We start from the raw sequence: 17,841 nt of genomic DNA, 5'->3' as shown, positions 1-17,841 counted from the left end.
ATGATGGGTGTTAAATAATATGAAAAGTTTTAATTAATCTATTAACATGTTTTATTACAAAAGTTTCAATTAAAATTTCAATTTTAATTATAAATTATGAAACTTTGATGTAAATTTGTAAGGGTTACATAAATTTTGAAAAATAATATATTTAAATTAATAATATGTAATAAAAAGTTGATAATTCATGTCATATTTATTCGCCATGTCACATTAAAATTTGCCATGTCATGTGTAGTAAATGACGTGGCTTTTTGTTAATGCTATGTGCCATTGTATACGTGGCATTTTAAGTTCCTCTTTTAATAATATTGTATAGATTAGATTTAGGTCAATGCCTATGTACCCTAGCTTACTCCTCCATCACAAAAAGGAATGACATATGAGTGTATGGATTATTCAAGGTGGCACAATTTGAAATTGACGTACGTATGTTGAACGAAAAAAAGAAAGGAAATTGCAATAACACTTCTTCGACGGCTTGATTAATCGTAAAAATAATTATTATCTTATATATATATATATATATATATATATATATATATATATATATATATATATATATATATATATATATATATAACCGGGTTGAAGTCTGTGGATGCGCCATGTGTCAACCCAACTTTAAATACAAGTATTAGTTGCAGCTGAACATTAAATATAAACATAATAAATGCTATATAAATCTCAGCAAAATATTAATTATAGTTTAATAAATTTTATTATAAATTTATTATTAAATAATTACGGTGATTTAATAATAAATTTATTAAAAAACTCACTACTACAGATATAGGGTATAACAACGGTTAAAGACCGCTGTTATATAAAAAAGCGGACGTTGTAAAAGCATCCGTTGTTAAAGGTTTTAACAACGGTTGTTTTTTTTAAGAAACCCGTTGTGAAAACTATTAACAACGGTTAAAAACCGTTGTCGTTACGAGTCATTCGTTGTGGAAAGTCTGAGTAATTTTTGGTGGAAAAGTTATAACAACGGTTACAATAGAAAAAAACCGTTGTTATAACTAAAGACAACGAGTTTTTTTTAAATAACCGTTGTTATTGTTTTTAAAAAAAATAAAAAAAATAAAAATATAAAGCATTACTGCCAAAATCCCTCCTGCATCAATTAATTATATATTACTAGATGCATTATTACTGCCAAAATCCCTGCATGAAAGGACACAATATATGGAATGCGAAGGGTTATAAGATTTAAAGCGGGGATATGACACAACTTCCTAAACAAAAATATATTTCGTATTAATTTAAGCATCAAACCCTAAACATATTAATTAAAAAACAACTCAAACAACTCAAACGACACATATACTAATTATAAATTCATTCCACTATCTCAATAACCAATCCATTATATCACTATCTCCACCCTAAACTCCAAACCCTAAATCTTTAAAACCTAATAAACTCAAAACTTCCTTCAATAATGAATGATACCATTCGTTTAACATGCATTATGACCGAGTACAATAAAATTTTCATACGCCGCTTGCAGGAAATCGAGAGAAAGAACAAACTCTTCCTTGAGCAAGCTCGGATTGCACTCAAGGGGGCCAAAAAACATGGTTTGTTTGAGCCGCAGATAATGCAGCTATATGAAGATATTGCATCTGCGGAACGAAACCTCCAAATAGCAAAGGAGAAGAGGATGATTCTCATAGAAGAGAATGCATCCCTATATGAACATCTAAGAAATGTATTTTTAGCAATGCATTAAGTTTATGTATATATATCAATTAACTAAGTTTATGTATGTTAAATGTGGATTTGTTTTACTATCCTCGCCATCATCTTCTTTGTTTTATTTTATTTAATTTGTTTTACTAATAAACGCAGAAAAACTAAGCGAATAATTAGAGAAAGAACAATGACGGAGGAAAACACATCAAATAAAATAATTAGAGAAAGAACAATAATGACGGAGATGACAAAACCTAAAACCATAAAGCGATAGATATATACCTGATAATTAGAGAAAGAAAGAGACAATGACAACAACAGTGACGGAGATGATAAAGCGACGATGAGAAAGAGATGATGAGAAAGAGACGATGAGAAAGAGTGTGGTTGTGTGTTTGTGTTTGTGGCAGTAGCTGATCTGTGTTTGTGTGGTATATATTGTGGTATTTACTTGAAAGTATTGACAACAGTTATTACACATAAACCCGTTGTCATTAGATAATATATTAACAACGGTTCCTTTGACAACCGTTGTTAAAAAGTATTAACAACGGGTTCTACTATAACCGTTGTAATTACTTTTCACTAATTTTGCGCCAAATTATTAACAACGGTTATAATGTATTACAGAGTAAACTGTTGTTATTAGTTTTTATATTAACAACGGTTGTGCAAATTTGACCCGTTGTTAAAACCAATAACAACGGTTAACAACACATAACTGTTGTAATTAATTTTAGTAAAATTTCGCGCAATCCATTCTACAACGTCTTTTGGTGATTTTCGTGAATAAGCGTTGTTAAAGGGCCGTTGTGGTTGCCTGGACTTGTAGTAGTGACTATTTTGATAAAAATTCTAAAATGTAAATTGATGGGGCATATTCTGCACCGCTGACCAAGTCAACACATTGAGCAAGGTCAAGGGTATTCACAGCAAAGTCAACGACTTAGACAGTCTAGCCGGTGAAACCCATCGGCCTGTCACCTGGGTCTCGGCCAGACATCTAGCCAGCCGGGACACAAATCCGCGTACTCATATCCAAGACCCTCGGCGAGCCTGCCACAGGTCCATCGGCCGAGGGTATAACGGTCTTTTCACCTGATAGCCACTTGGCCACTACGTGACAAAAGGCGAAAGCCTATAAATACTCCTCAACCTTTATTGAGAAAAGGATACACAAATTGACCTAATAACCACTATTCATCTGGTAATATCTTGCTTATCTCTCTACAATACACTCTTAGCCAAGTTACAACAACTTCTCTCTAAGTTTACTGACTTGAGCGTCGGAGTGAGTACGCTCGGCCAAAGCCGAGCCCTCAGTTTGTTCATCGTTTCAGGAGACCGCAAGGAGGATTCAAGCAAGGACAGCAGACCGCCTGACCCTCCTCAGGGATAACAATCTTATACCCCTCACCGAAGGAGAAATGATCTCCGAAAAGAGTCTCTCCGGAACTGCTTGCGAATTTATTTGTAAATGCGCGGTCGAGGCCAGTCGTGCAGGCCTCACCATGATCCGGGATAGTCGTCCTTCCACCATCAACGGGAGCCCCCTCATCATCAGCATCGTCCTCATCCTCAAACTCCTCCCGGAGGGGCAGACCAGCAACGCGAGAGGGAGACCTAGGGCCCCCAAACCTTAACGGGACGGCTTCTAGTATCTCCTCCTCGTCAAAGTGCGACGGGAACCCCGGCGTTGCAAAGTACTAGCCCCGGCATCAACAGAGGACATGTTCGCAAATTACTAACGAAATAAAAGAAAATTTGTTTGATTACCTTGAAGAAATACACTCGCCGGATCGAAGACCGAAGATTGGAAGAATAGAAAGCCCTTGAAAGTTTAAAGAGAGGGAGATTTTGGGAGAATTTTTGAAAATTTGAGGAAATGAAACTAATGGCCAAAATCACGGAGTAACTACCCTATTTATAGGGAAAAGCCCATGAAGAAGGACCAATCAGGCACAGCCATGAAGCGTCAACCAATCAAAGCAAGCGGACACGTGTCGGACATGCAACCACGGAATGTCAATCGTTGCAACGGTTGAATGTCAATCAATGCTACGATTCGGCGTATTCAACACGCCCATTCACATCTCTTTGCCTGTTCATCTCCCTCAACAAATTCCTAGGCGCCTGCTCTCCGCCGGCTACATGATCGACCAAGCCATGAAGCACCGGCCGGGGGCAATCAAAAATAACCGGCACTCTCAGCCCTGGTCTCGGCCAGCGTCACATTATTTCCCACATCGGATACCCTTTACGCATCCATGTGGAGGGGGGATATATGGTACGGCCTAACAAGAACCACGCCGATGCTTCAGAAGAAGCCGATACCAAAAATTTTGCAAAAATACTTGCGCAGAATATACGCTCAACATACATCGAAGCCCATACCACGGCATAGACTACGCTGGGGGCAAATTGATGGGGCATATTCTGCACCGCTGACCAAGTCAACACATTGAGCAAGGTCAAGGGTATTCACAAAGAAAGTCAACGACTTAGACAGATCTAGCCGGTGAAACCCATCGCCTGTCACACTGGGTCTCGGCCAGGACATCTAGCCACCGGGACACAAATCCGCGTACTCATATCCAAGACCCTCGGCGAGCCTGCCACAGGTCCATCGGCCGAGGGTATAACGGTCTTTTCACCTGATAGCCACTTGGCCACTACGTGACAAAAGGCGAAAGCCTATAAATACTCCTCAACCTTTATTGAGAAAAGGATACACAAATTGACCTAATAACCACTATTCATCTGGTAATATCTTGCTTATCTCTCTACAATACACTCTTAGCCAAGTTACAACAACTTATCTCTAAGTTTACTGACTTGAGCGTCGGAGTGAGTACGCTCGGCCAAAGCCGAGCCCTCAGTTTGTTCATCGTTTCAGGAGACCGCAAGGAGGATTCAAGCAAGGACATCATTCTGTTAGCTACGAGTGGTAACAAACACCTGCTCTGGAATTAAACCCGGAACATAAATAATTACGCTCATTGCGAAAAATGCTTCAAATTGAGTATAATTTTCATTATATTTATTGAAATACTTTGATTTGTAGAGATGATTAAAGTGAGTGTTTCATAATGTTTTATGTTTACGTAAAAAGACATTTTGAGAAAGTTATGAAACTTAGACCATTAAATCCTAAGAAAAATATATTTGGAAGAATCATTGTATTTCTTAAAAACATAACTTAAAGAAAACTATTAAGAGATAAATTTTTATGTGAGAATGAAAAATTATATTGCAAGAAATTGAATACATATGAGATTTTGATAGGTAATGATAATTAAACAATATAGTACTATAAACAACAATATAAATTTTTATGTGAGAATGAAAAATTACATTGTATGCTGTCCGGCTGGCGAGGGACCTATTATTACATAAAATAGACGAAGTTACCAACTAGTGTGTAATCCGTATTGCATACTTAAAAAAGACAGTGATGATTTAATATTTACACTAGAAATCTTGTATTTGCGTATACGTACCCCTGTTATCGTGGTAAAAGTGGGACCAGTGTCGTTCTTCGGTTGCTCCTCGTTTGAAGATATTTTTTTCCCAAAGACCCTTTTTTTACAAAGGCAGAAACACACATATATAAATATATATATATATATATGTAGTAGTAAAAATAATTGAAACTTTATAGTACGTATAAAGCAATATAACTTACTTAGTAATCAACTCCTTAAAAGTATTGGTAGGTTGCCTATGCAAAGAGTCCAACCAAAAAAAATTTCTTTGTAGCCGGATTGATAGCTTTTACAATTAACGTATTATATAACTGGTTGTATATACAACTTATTCAATTTAGTTGAGCTTTGTTATAAAGTTATCGAGCTCTACTAACAAAATTATCGAGCTATGATACAAAGTTATTGAGCTTAACAGAATAATTATTAAACTCAATAACTTCTTAAAATAGCTCAATAACTTGTGAAATAGCTCAACAACTTTGTGTAAGAGCTCAACAACTTTGAGGCGGTTGTACAATGCTACTATACAACTGGTTGTAGGATAGTATTTGTGTTGCTGCTAGCACCCAATTCCTCCTAGATCGAGAGACATATATGTTAGATAAACAGCAACAACATCAGCATATCCAAAAAAAAAGGTTTATGTATGCTTCTAACTATAATATTAATTATGTATTACCCGATTTCATTATAATGGGCAAACACGAGCTTTTTGTTCTTTTCCAATTTTTGAGCAATATAATCTATCCTATCTTGGTACTGAATCACCGAGATATGCATAGATAAGATATAGGGGCACATGAATCCGTATAGGTCATTTGGAATCTTGTTCTCAAACATCACTCTCGACTTCAAGTACCTAAATTATGGTTTTAAATCCGGTAATTAAAATAAAAAACACTATATATATGAAGTTCTAAATTACTTATTAGTCAAATGTTTTATTAAAGTAAATGAGTTAATTAAGAAACTTACTTCATCCAAACATAGAGGTGTTGGATATCAATCTCAAGGAGGCCAACCCAAATGGTTAGCATATCCCATGAAATAACTGCTTCGGTTTCTTTCCCCATAATATCCTCCGCGAGCGGAATAAGTATCAATTGCTCGCTTGCTATGCGACGACCATCCTCCTCATACAAGGCTCTCATCGTCACTGTCTTGACTTGTTGCATGTAATCGTTCCCACTATATTCAGGTCTACTAGATAGACTCCTAACTTCTTTTATTGGGGGGAAAGTATGGGAATACGGTTTTTTGCTGCTTGTCCCAACATCCTGTATGTGTAGAACACATATATAAAAAAATAGAGTAGTATCCTACATTGATTCATTGTATAAAAACAGAGTAGTCTCCTACATTTACAGTTAACTTTTGACCATTTTTCAAAATATAGAAAAGAAGAGAGTTATTTAAAAAAATAAGTAATTAATTAAATACCTCAACTTGAGTTTTCAATGAAGAAGTAAGAGATGAGGTAGTAGTAGGAATGTCTATCGAGTCCGCCTTATCCGTCTTTTTTGTGACCTACAAAAAATACATATTTTTCAACATATTATAAGTTCGTTAACATATTAATTTCACTAATTATATAGGTGAAAAAAGACAAAGGGAAATGTATTTTAATAACCCCAACTTCATTGTTCGGTAGATGCGTTGGAGAAGAACGAGAAAGGTAAATGTGTTTACTAGGCCATTGGACAAAACCTCGAACCGCATCTTTCAGAATGGTAAGCTCGTCACAAACTGAGACGGGCAGTGCAAGATTTTCATGACCTGGAAAGACATCGGTTATCTCCACTTTTCTATGATACTTCAAAAGTGGTACGCCATGAAGCTTGGTAGTTTCTGCTGATGTGTTCTGCATCTGTAGCAAACCCCGGGCAACACGCACAACTTTCTTCTCGGATGAAGCTGGGTCAGCTAGAATAACTTCCCTCTTTTTGGCCTGATCAATAAACATTGTTATTAGCCACGTTATATATATATATATATATATATATAGAAATGGGATCATGTGAGGATACACTATCTTTTTGAGGATTGAGGATTTCGTTACAATATCAGAGGGTGTTCAATACAATATCACAGGTTATTCGATAAAATATCACCAAAAAAAACACCAGTACAGAAAAAAAAAATTATAATTTTTTTTTTAAAAAAAAAAAATGTTTTTGCAAATGTCAGATTTTTCGTGATATTGTATTGAAGAAACTGTGATATTGTATTCACTAATCCTCAATCCTCAAATATTTAGGAGTTCTCACCGGATCCCGACTCTATATATATATATATATATATATATATATATATATATATATATATATATATATATATATATATATATATATATATATATAGAGAGAGAGAGAGAGAGAGAGAGAGAGAGAGAAGAGATCATGTAAGTCCACCATTTTAGGTTGAGTCCTTAAGTCCTCATCTAGACCCTTGGATGAGTGAAATAAAGGGTCAAGATTAGATCTAAGAAAGTGAATGAATGACTGAGATTATAACAAAATATGTAGACTAGAATAAACCTATAAAAAGAAAAAACTCTATTTTTTTCTCATTTTCCACCTCCCTCTTTCTTACTCATCATCTCTCTCTAAACCCTAACCTCTCTACAAACCCTAAATCTCTCCTCTCCCCAACAACCAACACCGCCTCCTCTCCGGCCTCCTGCCTGCCACGACCCCACCGCCTCACTTCCTCCTCTCCTCTTTCCGCCGCACCACCACAACATCAGTGCCACGACTGTCGCACCACCACTGCCATGCGTGCCGCAACACGCCACACCGCCCCTGGCCTCCACCACGCCACACCGCCCCTGGCCGTTCTCCTTTCTCTTTTTTTTGTTTTCAGATCTTAAAAAAATAAATGGTGGTTATTGTTGGTTGTTGATGGGTGAGTTTGTGCCATCTTTGTGTTTATTTTTTTATTTTTTTGGGATGGTGGTGCCGTGGTGGATTTTTTGGTGGTGGCTTTTTTTCATTTTTTTTTTATTAGTGTCGTGTGGGGGTGGGGGGGGATGAGGATGGTGGTGGTGGTGGTTGTGGTGTGGTAGTGCGCGGTTGGTGTGCCGCCTCCCCCCCGTTTTTTGTTCAGATCTGAAATAATAAGTGGTTGTTGGTTGTTGCGGTTTGGAGGTGGTGGTGTTAGTGGTGCTGTAGTGGTTGTGGTAGGAGGTGGTAGTGGTAGTTGAGAAAGAAGAGTTATTAAAGTTATACTTTCGAGTACTAAAGTTACAAATTTAAGGACTGGAGTTACACTCGTAACACAATAAAATTACACCTCTATTGACTAAACTTACACCTCCAGGCTAAAGTTACATTCTTGAAGCACAAAAGTTACACTTGAAAGGACTAAAGTTACAATAGTAATGTATATTAATTCAAAATTTAACATACAAACCACTATATAACTAAAGTTACACTTGAAAGGGGTAAAGTTACACTCGTAAAAGTATATAAATTCAAATTTATGCATATAAACCATCATACGACTAAAGTTACACCTAAAACGACTAAAGTTACACTTGTAGGGCAGTAAACTTACACTCCTAAAATTACATAAATTTAAATTTATTTATTTAAAATTACATTTTTATAACATAAATTAAAATTTTTGTGAATAAAATGGCTTGAAAAGGTTGAAGTTACACTCTAAAAGTTAAAGTTACACTCAAAGTCATTAAATGAATAATGTTACATTCATAATGCAGTAGAGTTACACTCAAAAAATGTGTGGCTGAGAGTAAGACTTAGGGACTCAACCAAAATGAAGGACTTACCTGAACCTATCTCTCTCTCTCTCTCTCTCTCTATATATATATATATATATATATATATATATATATATATATATATATATATATATATATATATAGATTCGGGATCATATGAGAACCACTAGGATGATGAGAACCATGAGAACCGTCTCAATGGCTCAGATTTGACACGGGTTACTAAGGCTATACTTGTAATTTACTAATACCATATAAAAGCACCCCCTTTTTTTTCTTATGTCAGCCATTCATTCTCAAATCTCAAGTTTCTCTATCTACATTTTCCTAATCCTATCAATCCCACGACTTCTCTCCTGTCAAACAAATTTAAGATTTGAAGATTCGAACGACGATTTCTACGGCACACAAATCTCGGAAGTTAATTGACGCTGTCAGATCAATTTGTTGCTGTTGTTGTTCGTAAGGTTTGTCACTCTATCTTTGATGAACAATTGTTTGAACACTAGATTATGAATTTTGGTCATATTTGAGATGGCGATGACTTTGTTTTTGCGTGTCTGCTGTAGTTTAGAAATTTGTGGCCCAGTATAACAATATTTAGGTCGTTTGTTGATTTTGCGATTCCTAGTAGCGGTTTTTTATATGAATTTTCTCGCGAATTCAATTTGTTTTACTATCGATCTTCATCACTTGAGTCTTCTTTTCAATCTTTATCATATAATTAAGGTAACATTCGTTTAAGATTTTGTGTGAAACTCGAAGGAAGCGAAAGCAATTAAAATTTAATGGACGTCAACTAAATAAGGAAATCTATTGCTATTCTTTTGAAATTTATCATATAATTTGGTGAGTTGGTATAATTTGCATAAATCTTGCTGCTTCGGAATCAATTTGGTCAATGTGCCAGATTTTTTTAGTTCTAGGTTTATTGATTAACATTGACATTAACTCTCAATTCAGCAAGGGGATAAGGAAAATAGTATGCGTACAAGTTTGATGTATTACAATTTTTTCCGATTTCATTTCGATAAAGGTTTACTCCTATGAAATCAATTTGGTCAATTTGCTAGTTCTTTGTGCTAAGAAAAGAAATATAATTAAACGGCTAACAATAAAGGTTTACTCTTATTAAAGTAACCCTCCTAATTGTGTTACAATAACAACATAAGTGTGTTACTATAACAGTGTTACAATAGACATAAGTTTTTCTCCTATTGAAGTAACCATCTTGATTGTGTTGCAATGACGACATAAGTGTCCTACTATAACAGTGTCATCGTGTTACAACAATGACACAAGTGTGTTACCATAACAGTGTAACGTGTTACTTTAATACTTCGTAGTTTAGTAGTGTTATTATAATGATATAATCGTGTTATACTAATGTTACGTGTTTGTATTAACGGTATAACTGTGTTACAATAATGATGTAAATGTGTTACTTTAGTGGTGTAAATGTGTTATTCTTGAGATTAATGTTCAAACTTTTATAATGGAAGACTATTTAACTTAATGATAAAGAAGTGTCCATTCTGAAGTCTAGTACCTTCACAGATCTATGTTCGTTGCAAGGGGCGAGACCTACTTCAATATCTATTCAGAGAAAACAGCAGGTAGACATTGCGTATGCTATCGGAAAAAAATAGATTCAGCAGATTTACATTATCAAGAAAGATGTACGAACTGCTCATTATTTTATTAGAGTTTATGTTCTCGATGTTGCTGGTTATATAAGGTTGCTTATGGTCAGGCTCAAGACGTTGATCTATTTGTCACAGCATGTCGCCACGTGTCCATTGACATTGCTGCATTTTTCGTGCTTTCACTTGGGTTTTTCTTCTACATGGAGAAAAAGAGGGCTAACAGAGATTCTTTATGATGATCAATCTAATCCTTGCGCTAAAAGGTTCAAATATGAATTTACAGAACGGCCGTACTTTTGCCGGGTGGAGCAAGATGTATTCCAGATTTGTATGGAATCAAGAAGAAGAAGTTTAATAAAGAGGCTTGCAGGTCTATTTCGAGAATTTGCTTTCTCATTATTTGCATTTGCAGTGTGTTATCGGCTTTAGAAAACTAAGCTATATTGGTGATAAAATGCTGCAGTTTTTATAACGATACGATTAAAGCAATATATGGTGCCGATTCAGAAGAGTTGGATAGGTTCAATAAGACTGTCAGAAGCTAATGCGCCTGGTGCTGGAAAGATATTCTGTTAGTTTCAACCTTTTCAGGTATGAGATTTTTGAGGTTCTAAAAGTTTGGCTTTGAAATTTTCACTATTCATTGCTTGACAAGTTAGCTATTATCATCTAAGGATGTCTCACTGTATGTCTGTAAGAGGCGACTATAATGGAAGCGTAGTAGCATAAGTTTGCTTTCATGCATTCTATGTATTCGACAAAATGTAGACAAAGTCATAGATATGACTACAATATTGAAATTCCTTGCATTTATTTTTACTATAACTAACTATACTGTCATCCGTTTTAAACAGAGTTGTCAAGTAATGGCTTAATTAACTACAATTTGCGGTCGAGGTATTCAACTTAAAGCTTTCCTGCTTGTGCGCAGCCGGGTAAGCCTCAAGTGTTCCCTGAAAGCTAACTATACTTTTAGTTACAAGCTACGATCTTTGCTGGTTTTTCTTTCCTAAGACTAGGAAGGCGTACATCGGCCCCCAAGTGTTCCTTGAAAGTTACAGGGTTAGTGTTTCAGGTGCAATGGCCCTACCTGTGCATGAAGTAGCCTTCTAGATGCATGAAAAAGCAATATATGTGCATTAAACAACCTTGTAAATGCATAAAATATGTAAAATTGTGCGCCGTTTCGTCTTTTTTTCTCTTTAATCCCCTTTTGAATGACTCTTCCGGAAAATGGCACCTCGGAGTTGGATAATCCTACCCCAACCCTTTTCCCCTAAAAAAGGGTTCACTCTTCCTCTCTAGGGTGTCTTTTGGTCTTGCTCCCGTTAGAATGACAATAAGGGGAAGGGTCCTAATTTTAATTCTATGTGCATGAAATATGGTTCGATGTGCATGAAATAAGGTTTTATGTGCATTAAAAAGTTTTTCAGTTGTATTAGTTGGTTATATTATGATACTAATTACTGTTGGTTAAGGACATTAAATTTAATTCTATGTGCATGAAATAAGGTTCTATGTGCATTAAAAAGTTCTTCAATTTGCATCGTTGGTTATATTATGATACTAATTACTTTTGGTTGATTTACATTAATTTTAATTCTATATACATGAAATAAGGTTCTATGTGTATGAAATAAGGTTCTATGTGCATGAAATAAATGAAATGACTCAAGGTGATTTAATGTACTTATGTCGATTATTTAGGGGGCATAATCATATGATACGCCCGTTATTACATACTCGTATTTGTTTAGCGTATTTTAAAGGCTATTAGCTCAATGGTAGAGCAATGTGCAAATTTTGCACAAAGGTATGGGTTCGAGTCCCATATAGCCTATTAGATGCATGAAAAAGCAACCTATGTGCATTAAATAACCCTGTACATGCATGAAAAAGTGTCCAATTTCCTTATCTTTTTTTGTCTTTAGATCCTTGATAAGAAGTGGAAATAGGATTACCAATTACATTATTTCATTCTTAGAATAAAAGAAAGATTTGGTATTTCATAGCCAATATGGGAGTCGAACCCACATCTTGTGCATTGCACAATGCTCTTCCATTTGAGCTAATTGACTTTCAAAATAAGTAAAACGTAAACATTCATAATGTAGAGAACAGTGCGATCTTGATATGGTACTAACACCCTGGTATATGTCGTCCATTTCAAATTCTACAACAAGCAATAAAACTACTTAAGCTAAACAAAGGATCGGACTACTTAACGTAGGTGGCGGTTCTAACAACAACCACATCACAAGAACTCATAAGATGCCAATCAATCCCATGGGCTAGCTAATGTATCATAAAAGAATACTGAAGCAAAGCAAGGAGGGGGACATACACACCTCGCCATAGAGCATGTCTCTGTTTTTCTTAAGCAACTCCAACACCTACACATAAACAATGTTCGGCATCCTAATAAACAATCCAACTTGAACAACAACAAACAGTGATAATAAGAAAAGTTGAAATCGAAAGTAGAGAAATGAAGAATTACACATTGAATTTGGGAAATATACTCAAGATCCTCAGGAGTGGGGTCTACATCATCTTCACCTCGTATTTGTTGGTGGTGGGACCGGAGCTATGCCTCGGTAGTCACTTTCTTTGAGTTGTCTACCACTTCAAAGATAACCGCAGTAGCATATTGAATTTCGTCGACCATTTCCTGCAATTGAATAATAGTAGTACATTGTAAATGAATGAGTAACTCATATGCATCATTATTCAACAAGCTTAACCCAAATCCTAAGTTCTGTCGAAAGCACACCTGCAAGGGGCACACTTATAGCAATTACAAGACAACAAACAAGTAGATGTAAAAATTAGAACATGAAAACAGAACGAAGCGAGCGAATGACATATGACAGACACAGACACACAGGTACTAAAGTACTAAACTTTTACAATCCCATTTACACCGTCAAATGGGGCATCATGCCATTTGACTTTGTCATTCGTCGAATGAAATCATTAGACAACTGAGAAAGCCAGATGGTATTGAGACAGAAAAACAAGTTCTTCCCGTCTCAGATAATGACACAGATTTGAAACTAGCACACATGACACAACGAGGGAAAGAATGACACAGATTTGAAACAAGTTTTTCTAATTCGTGAAACCCTAATTTGACAAATATAATTCATTTTTACGATGTTAAACAAATAATCAAACCCTAAATTAATCTAATTTGATCAACGAATCAAAAAAATAAAAAGACATAAAGATAGACACCCTAATTTCACAAAAATTAATCATCAATATCGAAATTTTACCTCGTTGAAGCATCGGGATCCATTGATCGTCGTCGGTATGGCCGAGTTAATCTTGACGATTGAATGTATAAGGCTGAGTTAGTGATGTCGAAGAGAGAGAAAGAAAGAAGAGAGATAAAGGAAAAATAGAAAATGAATGAAATCTGAGTGTTTAGGGGTGCGTCGAAGGATTTGGAGTTTTGTTGAGTTAATCTCGGCCTTTCCGTAATATTATTAGATCTAAGGGATGTGAGTGGTTCTCATGGTTCTCATTATCTTGGTGGTTCTCACCGGATCCCGACCCTATATATATATATATATATATATATATATATATATATATATATATATATATATATATATATATATATATATATGCATAAACGCTCTACCTAGAGACTACGTACCTTGCCGAAATCTGGTGATGTGTCATCAGTCGTCTTCTCAAGTGTCATCCCCTTTTCGGTCTCATTTACCTAAATTAAACCATTGTTATTACCTTTTCATGCCTTGTACATGTTTAATTCTGCCTTTATTAGTAATTAAGAAAAAGGGGCTAGTGTCGATCAAGCTAAGACGCAATTCAGTGACAATTAAAGTAATAAAGACATATTTACCTTATCGGCTTTAGGTGAAACCTCTTCAGCTTCACGTGTTGTCACAACCTCAGTTAGCTTCACCTCCTGATCAACTTCACGTGTAGCAACAACATGAGCTACCTGATCTTTCTGACTGGCCGGTACTCCCTCCTCATGTTCTGCCAACACCGTCTTGTCTACCTCCTGAATTGGTAACACGACCTTCTGTTGCACCTTACCCTCTTTAATGATATCCTTCATCATATTCAATTCTTCTTCAGAAGGCTTGCCTCCAGAATTCATTTTTAGTATCACCGAAGCCAATAACTGAACCTGCGTGCAAACAATAATGTATTATTGATTTAAAACACCATGTGAAGTTTAAGTGAAAATATATAATTATAAATATTAATTTTTACCGTTTAATCCGTATATTTCCCAGCCTTCTTCTTCTTCTTCTTCTTCTTCTTCTTCTTCTTCTTCTTCTTCTTCTTCTTCTTCATCTTCTTCGGTAAAGTTATTCCATAATATTTTGTGACTCCAACATGTAATGGGATGCCCCTCAATCGACCTGGATGTTCGGGGCGGTCGATCGCTTTAGCAAGAACGTCATTAGGTCCAATGGGAATAAAAGTCTCTTCTTTAACATCCTTCAGTACATTCTCCTATTAAATAAATTAAAGTACAAAATATATACGAACACAATAATTAGATAGTCGTAGAATTAAACAATATATAAACCAGTAAACTCGTCTTATAATATATTGAAATACTTACAATATTGACAAAAGTTTCCTGATCAAATTTGCTAGTAACACGGGTTCCTTTAGGTGTGTGGCCTGCTTTATAAGTTACGTGCCGATCGAAGTCTGTCACTCCCTATTTCGCCTATACATTCACCAAAAAATGATTACTGAAAAAAAAGTTATATATGTAATCAATCCGAGTATGATTAAAAAATAAAAGATATATATGTCGACGATGCTTCTTACGAGATGTCTTGTATCAATCTCTAACCGCCTCGTGAACCATAATATCTCGACTCCTTCTTTGCAATGTTGGTACGGTTTCTGTTGCTAAGGGCCTTCAAATATAGAAACACAAGTAGATAAGATAATTAAAAGATGATAAACCAAATCATTAACAAGTGTAATATAATCGATCAGTTATGGAAATGAGGATACGTAACCTGAAACCTATCACTAGTTCGGAACGCCCCGAAACTATCCCATTGTTACTGAGTGATGATGGGATAGTTCTTTACCGGTGGGCTCTTTTGCATCTCTCCCGTCTCCTTGTTGACATACAAGTGATCCTCAGCAACGTCACACTTCCACTGCCCGAAGCATCCTGCTGCCTTGTGTAGTAGATATTTATCATGGCATTCAGCAATATCGAAGGCTTCCTGCATATGTATATACGACCACGCACCAGCATTTGGAATATTAAAATTAAATAGGATTCGATTTCCTTACACGATCTAAAAAAAAATTGAACTCCAAAAAAAAATTGTTGCTTAGCTAAGAAAATTGTCATACCCTTATCCGATCTAAGAGTAACTTCCTCAAAATAGGATTCAATTTCCTGAAATCCTCTAAATCGATAGGCGCAAACTGTCTTGTTGTAACTTCAATCTAAGTGGATAAATGGCCAGCATTTGGACCAGTAGGAAAATCCTTGGTATTCCATGTTATACTAAGCGGTTGTTTAGCCGCTGTTGCTGCAAGAGCTGCAGGACACTTCGTAGCACCCCTCTCACCAGGCTTATTCTCATTGTTCTTATCATTTCTTTTCCGCTTTTCACCCATGATCAACCGAAGTTACTGGTAAGACACGTTTCTGGTAATAAGTTATATTCTGGTATTCTTTGGGATTTAGAGACTGAATATGACAATCAAACAAATCATAGAGTTCACCAGGCTTATTCTCTAAACCTAATGCTAAATCATAGGAGAGAGACATGCAGAGACTTTGATAGCAACATCAAACAAACCAATAAAAAATAAAAAATTGAACAATCAAACAAATCATCAGCAACATTAAACAAACGGTAAAAAAATATTGAACAATCATAGAAAATGTATACCTGATAAAGAGACAGAGACGATGAGGAAGAGACGAAGATGACAACAGTGAAGGAGATGATGACAGAGGGACGGCGAGGGAGAGTTTTGACGGCGAGGGGAGTGTCGACGAAAAAGCAGTATAATAATGGGAATTCCAATGGGTATGCGGTTGTTTATCTGTTGAGTATTTGTCTGTTTGTATGTTAGGCAGTGGTTAATTGTTTTTGTTTTTACTGAAACTATTGACAATGGTTTTATATCTACTCGCCCGTTATTAAAGCTAATAACAACGGTTACCAAAATCATCCGTTGTTATTATTTTTTCACTGATTTGCGCCAAATCAAAATAGACCAATTAACAACGTTATTAAGTATTAGGGGGCTAAATCGTTGTTATTACATTTCAAAGAATTGAAAATGGTTCGTTACTACGCCAAATAATAGGTGCAACAACGGTTAGATAAAGTGATATACCGTTGTAATACAAAACACAGAACCGTTATTACATCGACCGTTGTTATTTTGTGACCACGGTTGTTAAAAAGGTGAAGCCGTTATGAAATGTAAATAACGGGTTCAAATAACCGTAATACAATATTAAGAATAGTTGAAAAACCGTTGTCTATAATATTGAAACCGTGGTAGTATTAGTTGGAATGCTCTATGGAAACCTATGACAACGGTTTTACTGAAACACAACCGTTGTAAAATAGTAAATATGACAACGGTTTATGCTTATTAAACCGTTTTAAATGTCATGAATTCGACAACGGTTTATTCTTATTAAACCGTTATATTATGGATGAATATGTCAACGGGTTTCTATTTAAATGCGACCGTTTTCAATAGATTTGTTGACCACGGTTTTATTGGTAACCGTAATCGAATTTATAAATATTTTTTAAAAAAATTGTTTTAGCGAGTTCCAAAGAATTCTTTGAAATGCTAATTTTTGCAATGAGCAGTTCATTTGAAATGCTACTGCAAAATAGCATTTCAGCAGCTGCGCATTGCAAAATTTCAATCCTGCAACATCAGAATATTACACTGATTGATCTATTCAACCCAGCATCAAAATATTATTAACAGGGTGACCAAAACTAATTACACATGGCTCTATATACACACATACATAATGAGGAGACTATTGACCATCCGCTAATGAAAGAAAATAAGTGGCCCACTTATTTCTCATATCGGCGATGTCTTCCTTCAAATAGGTTGGGTCTTTGTTGTTAATTGAAGGTGGGAACTACAAATCAAAATATACTTAATCAAAATAGACATAATAAGTGGAATATTATACAGAATTAAACCCAAGTTACGTTTGAAATAGTTATTAAAACACACTAACCGGTGACTC

The sequence above is a fragment of the Silene latifolia genome, chromosome X, assembly GCF_048544455.1.
Source record: "Silene latifolia isolate original U9 population chromosome X, ASM4854445v1, whole genome shotgun sequence".
In the NCBI taxonomy this organism is placed as follows: domain Eukaryota; kingdom Viridiplantae; phylum Streptophyta; class Magnoliopsida; order Caryophyllales; family Caryophyllaceae; genus Silene; species Silene latifolia.
This window is presented reverse-complemented; position numbering follows the sequence as displayed.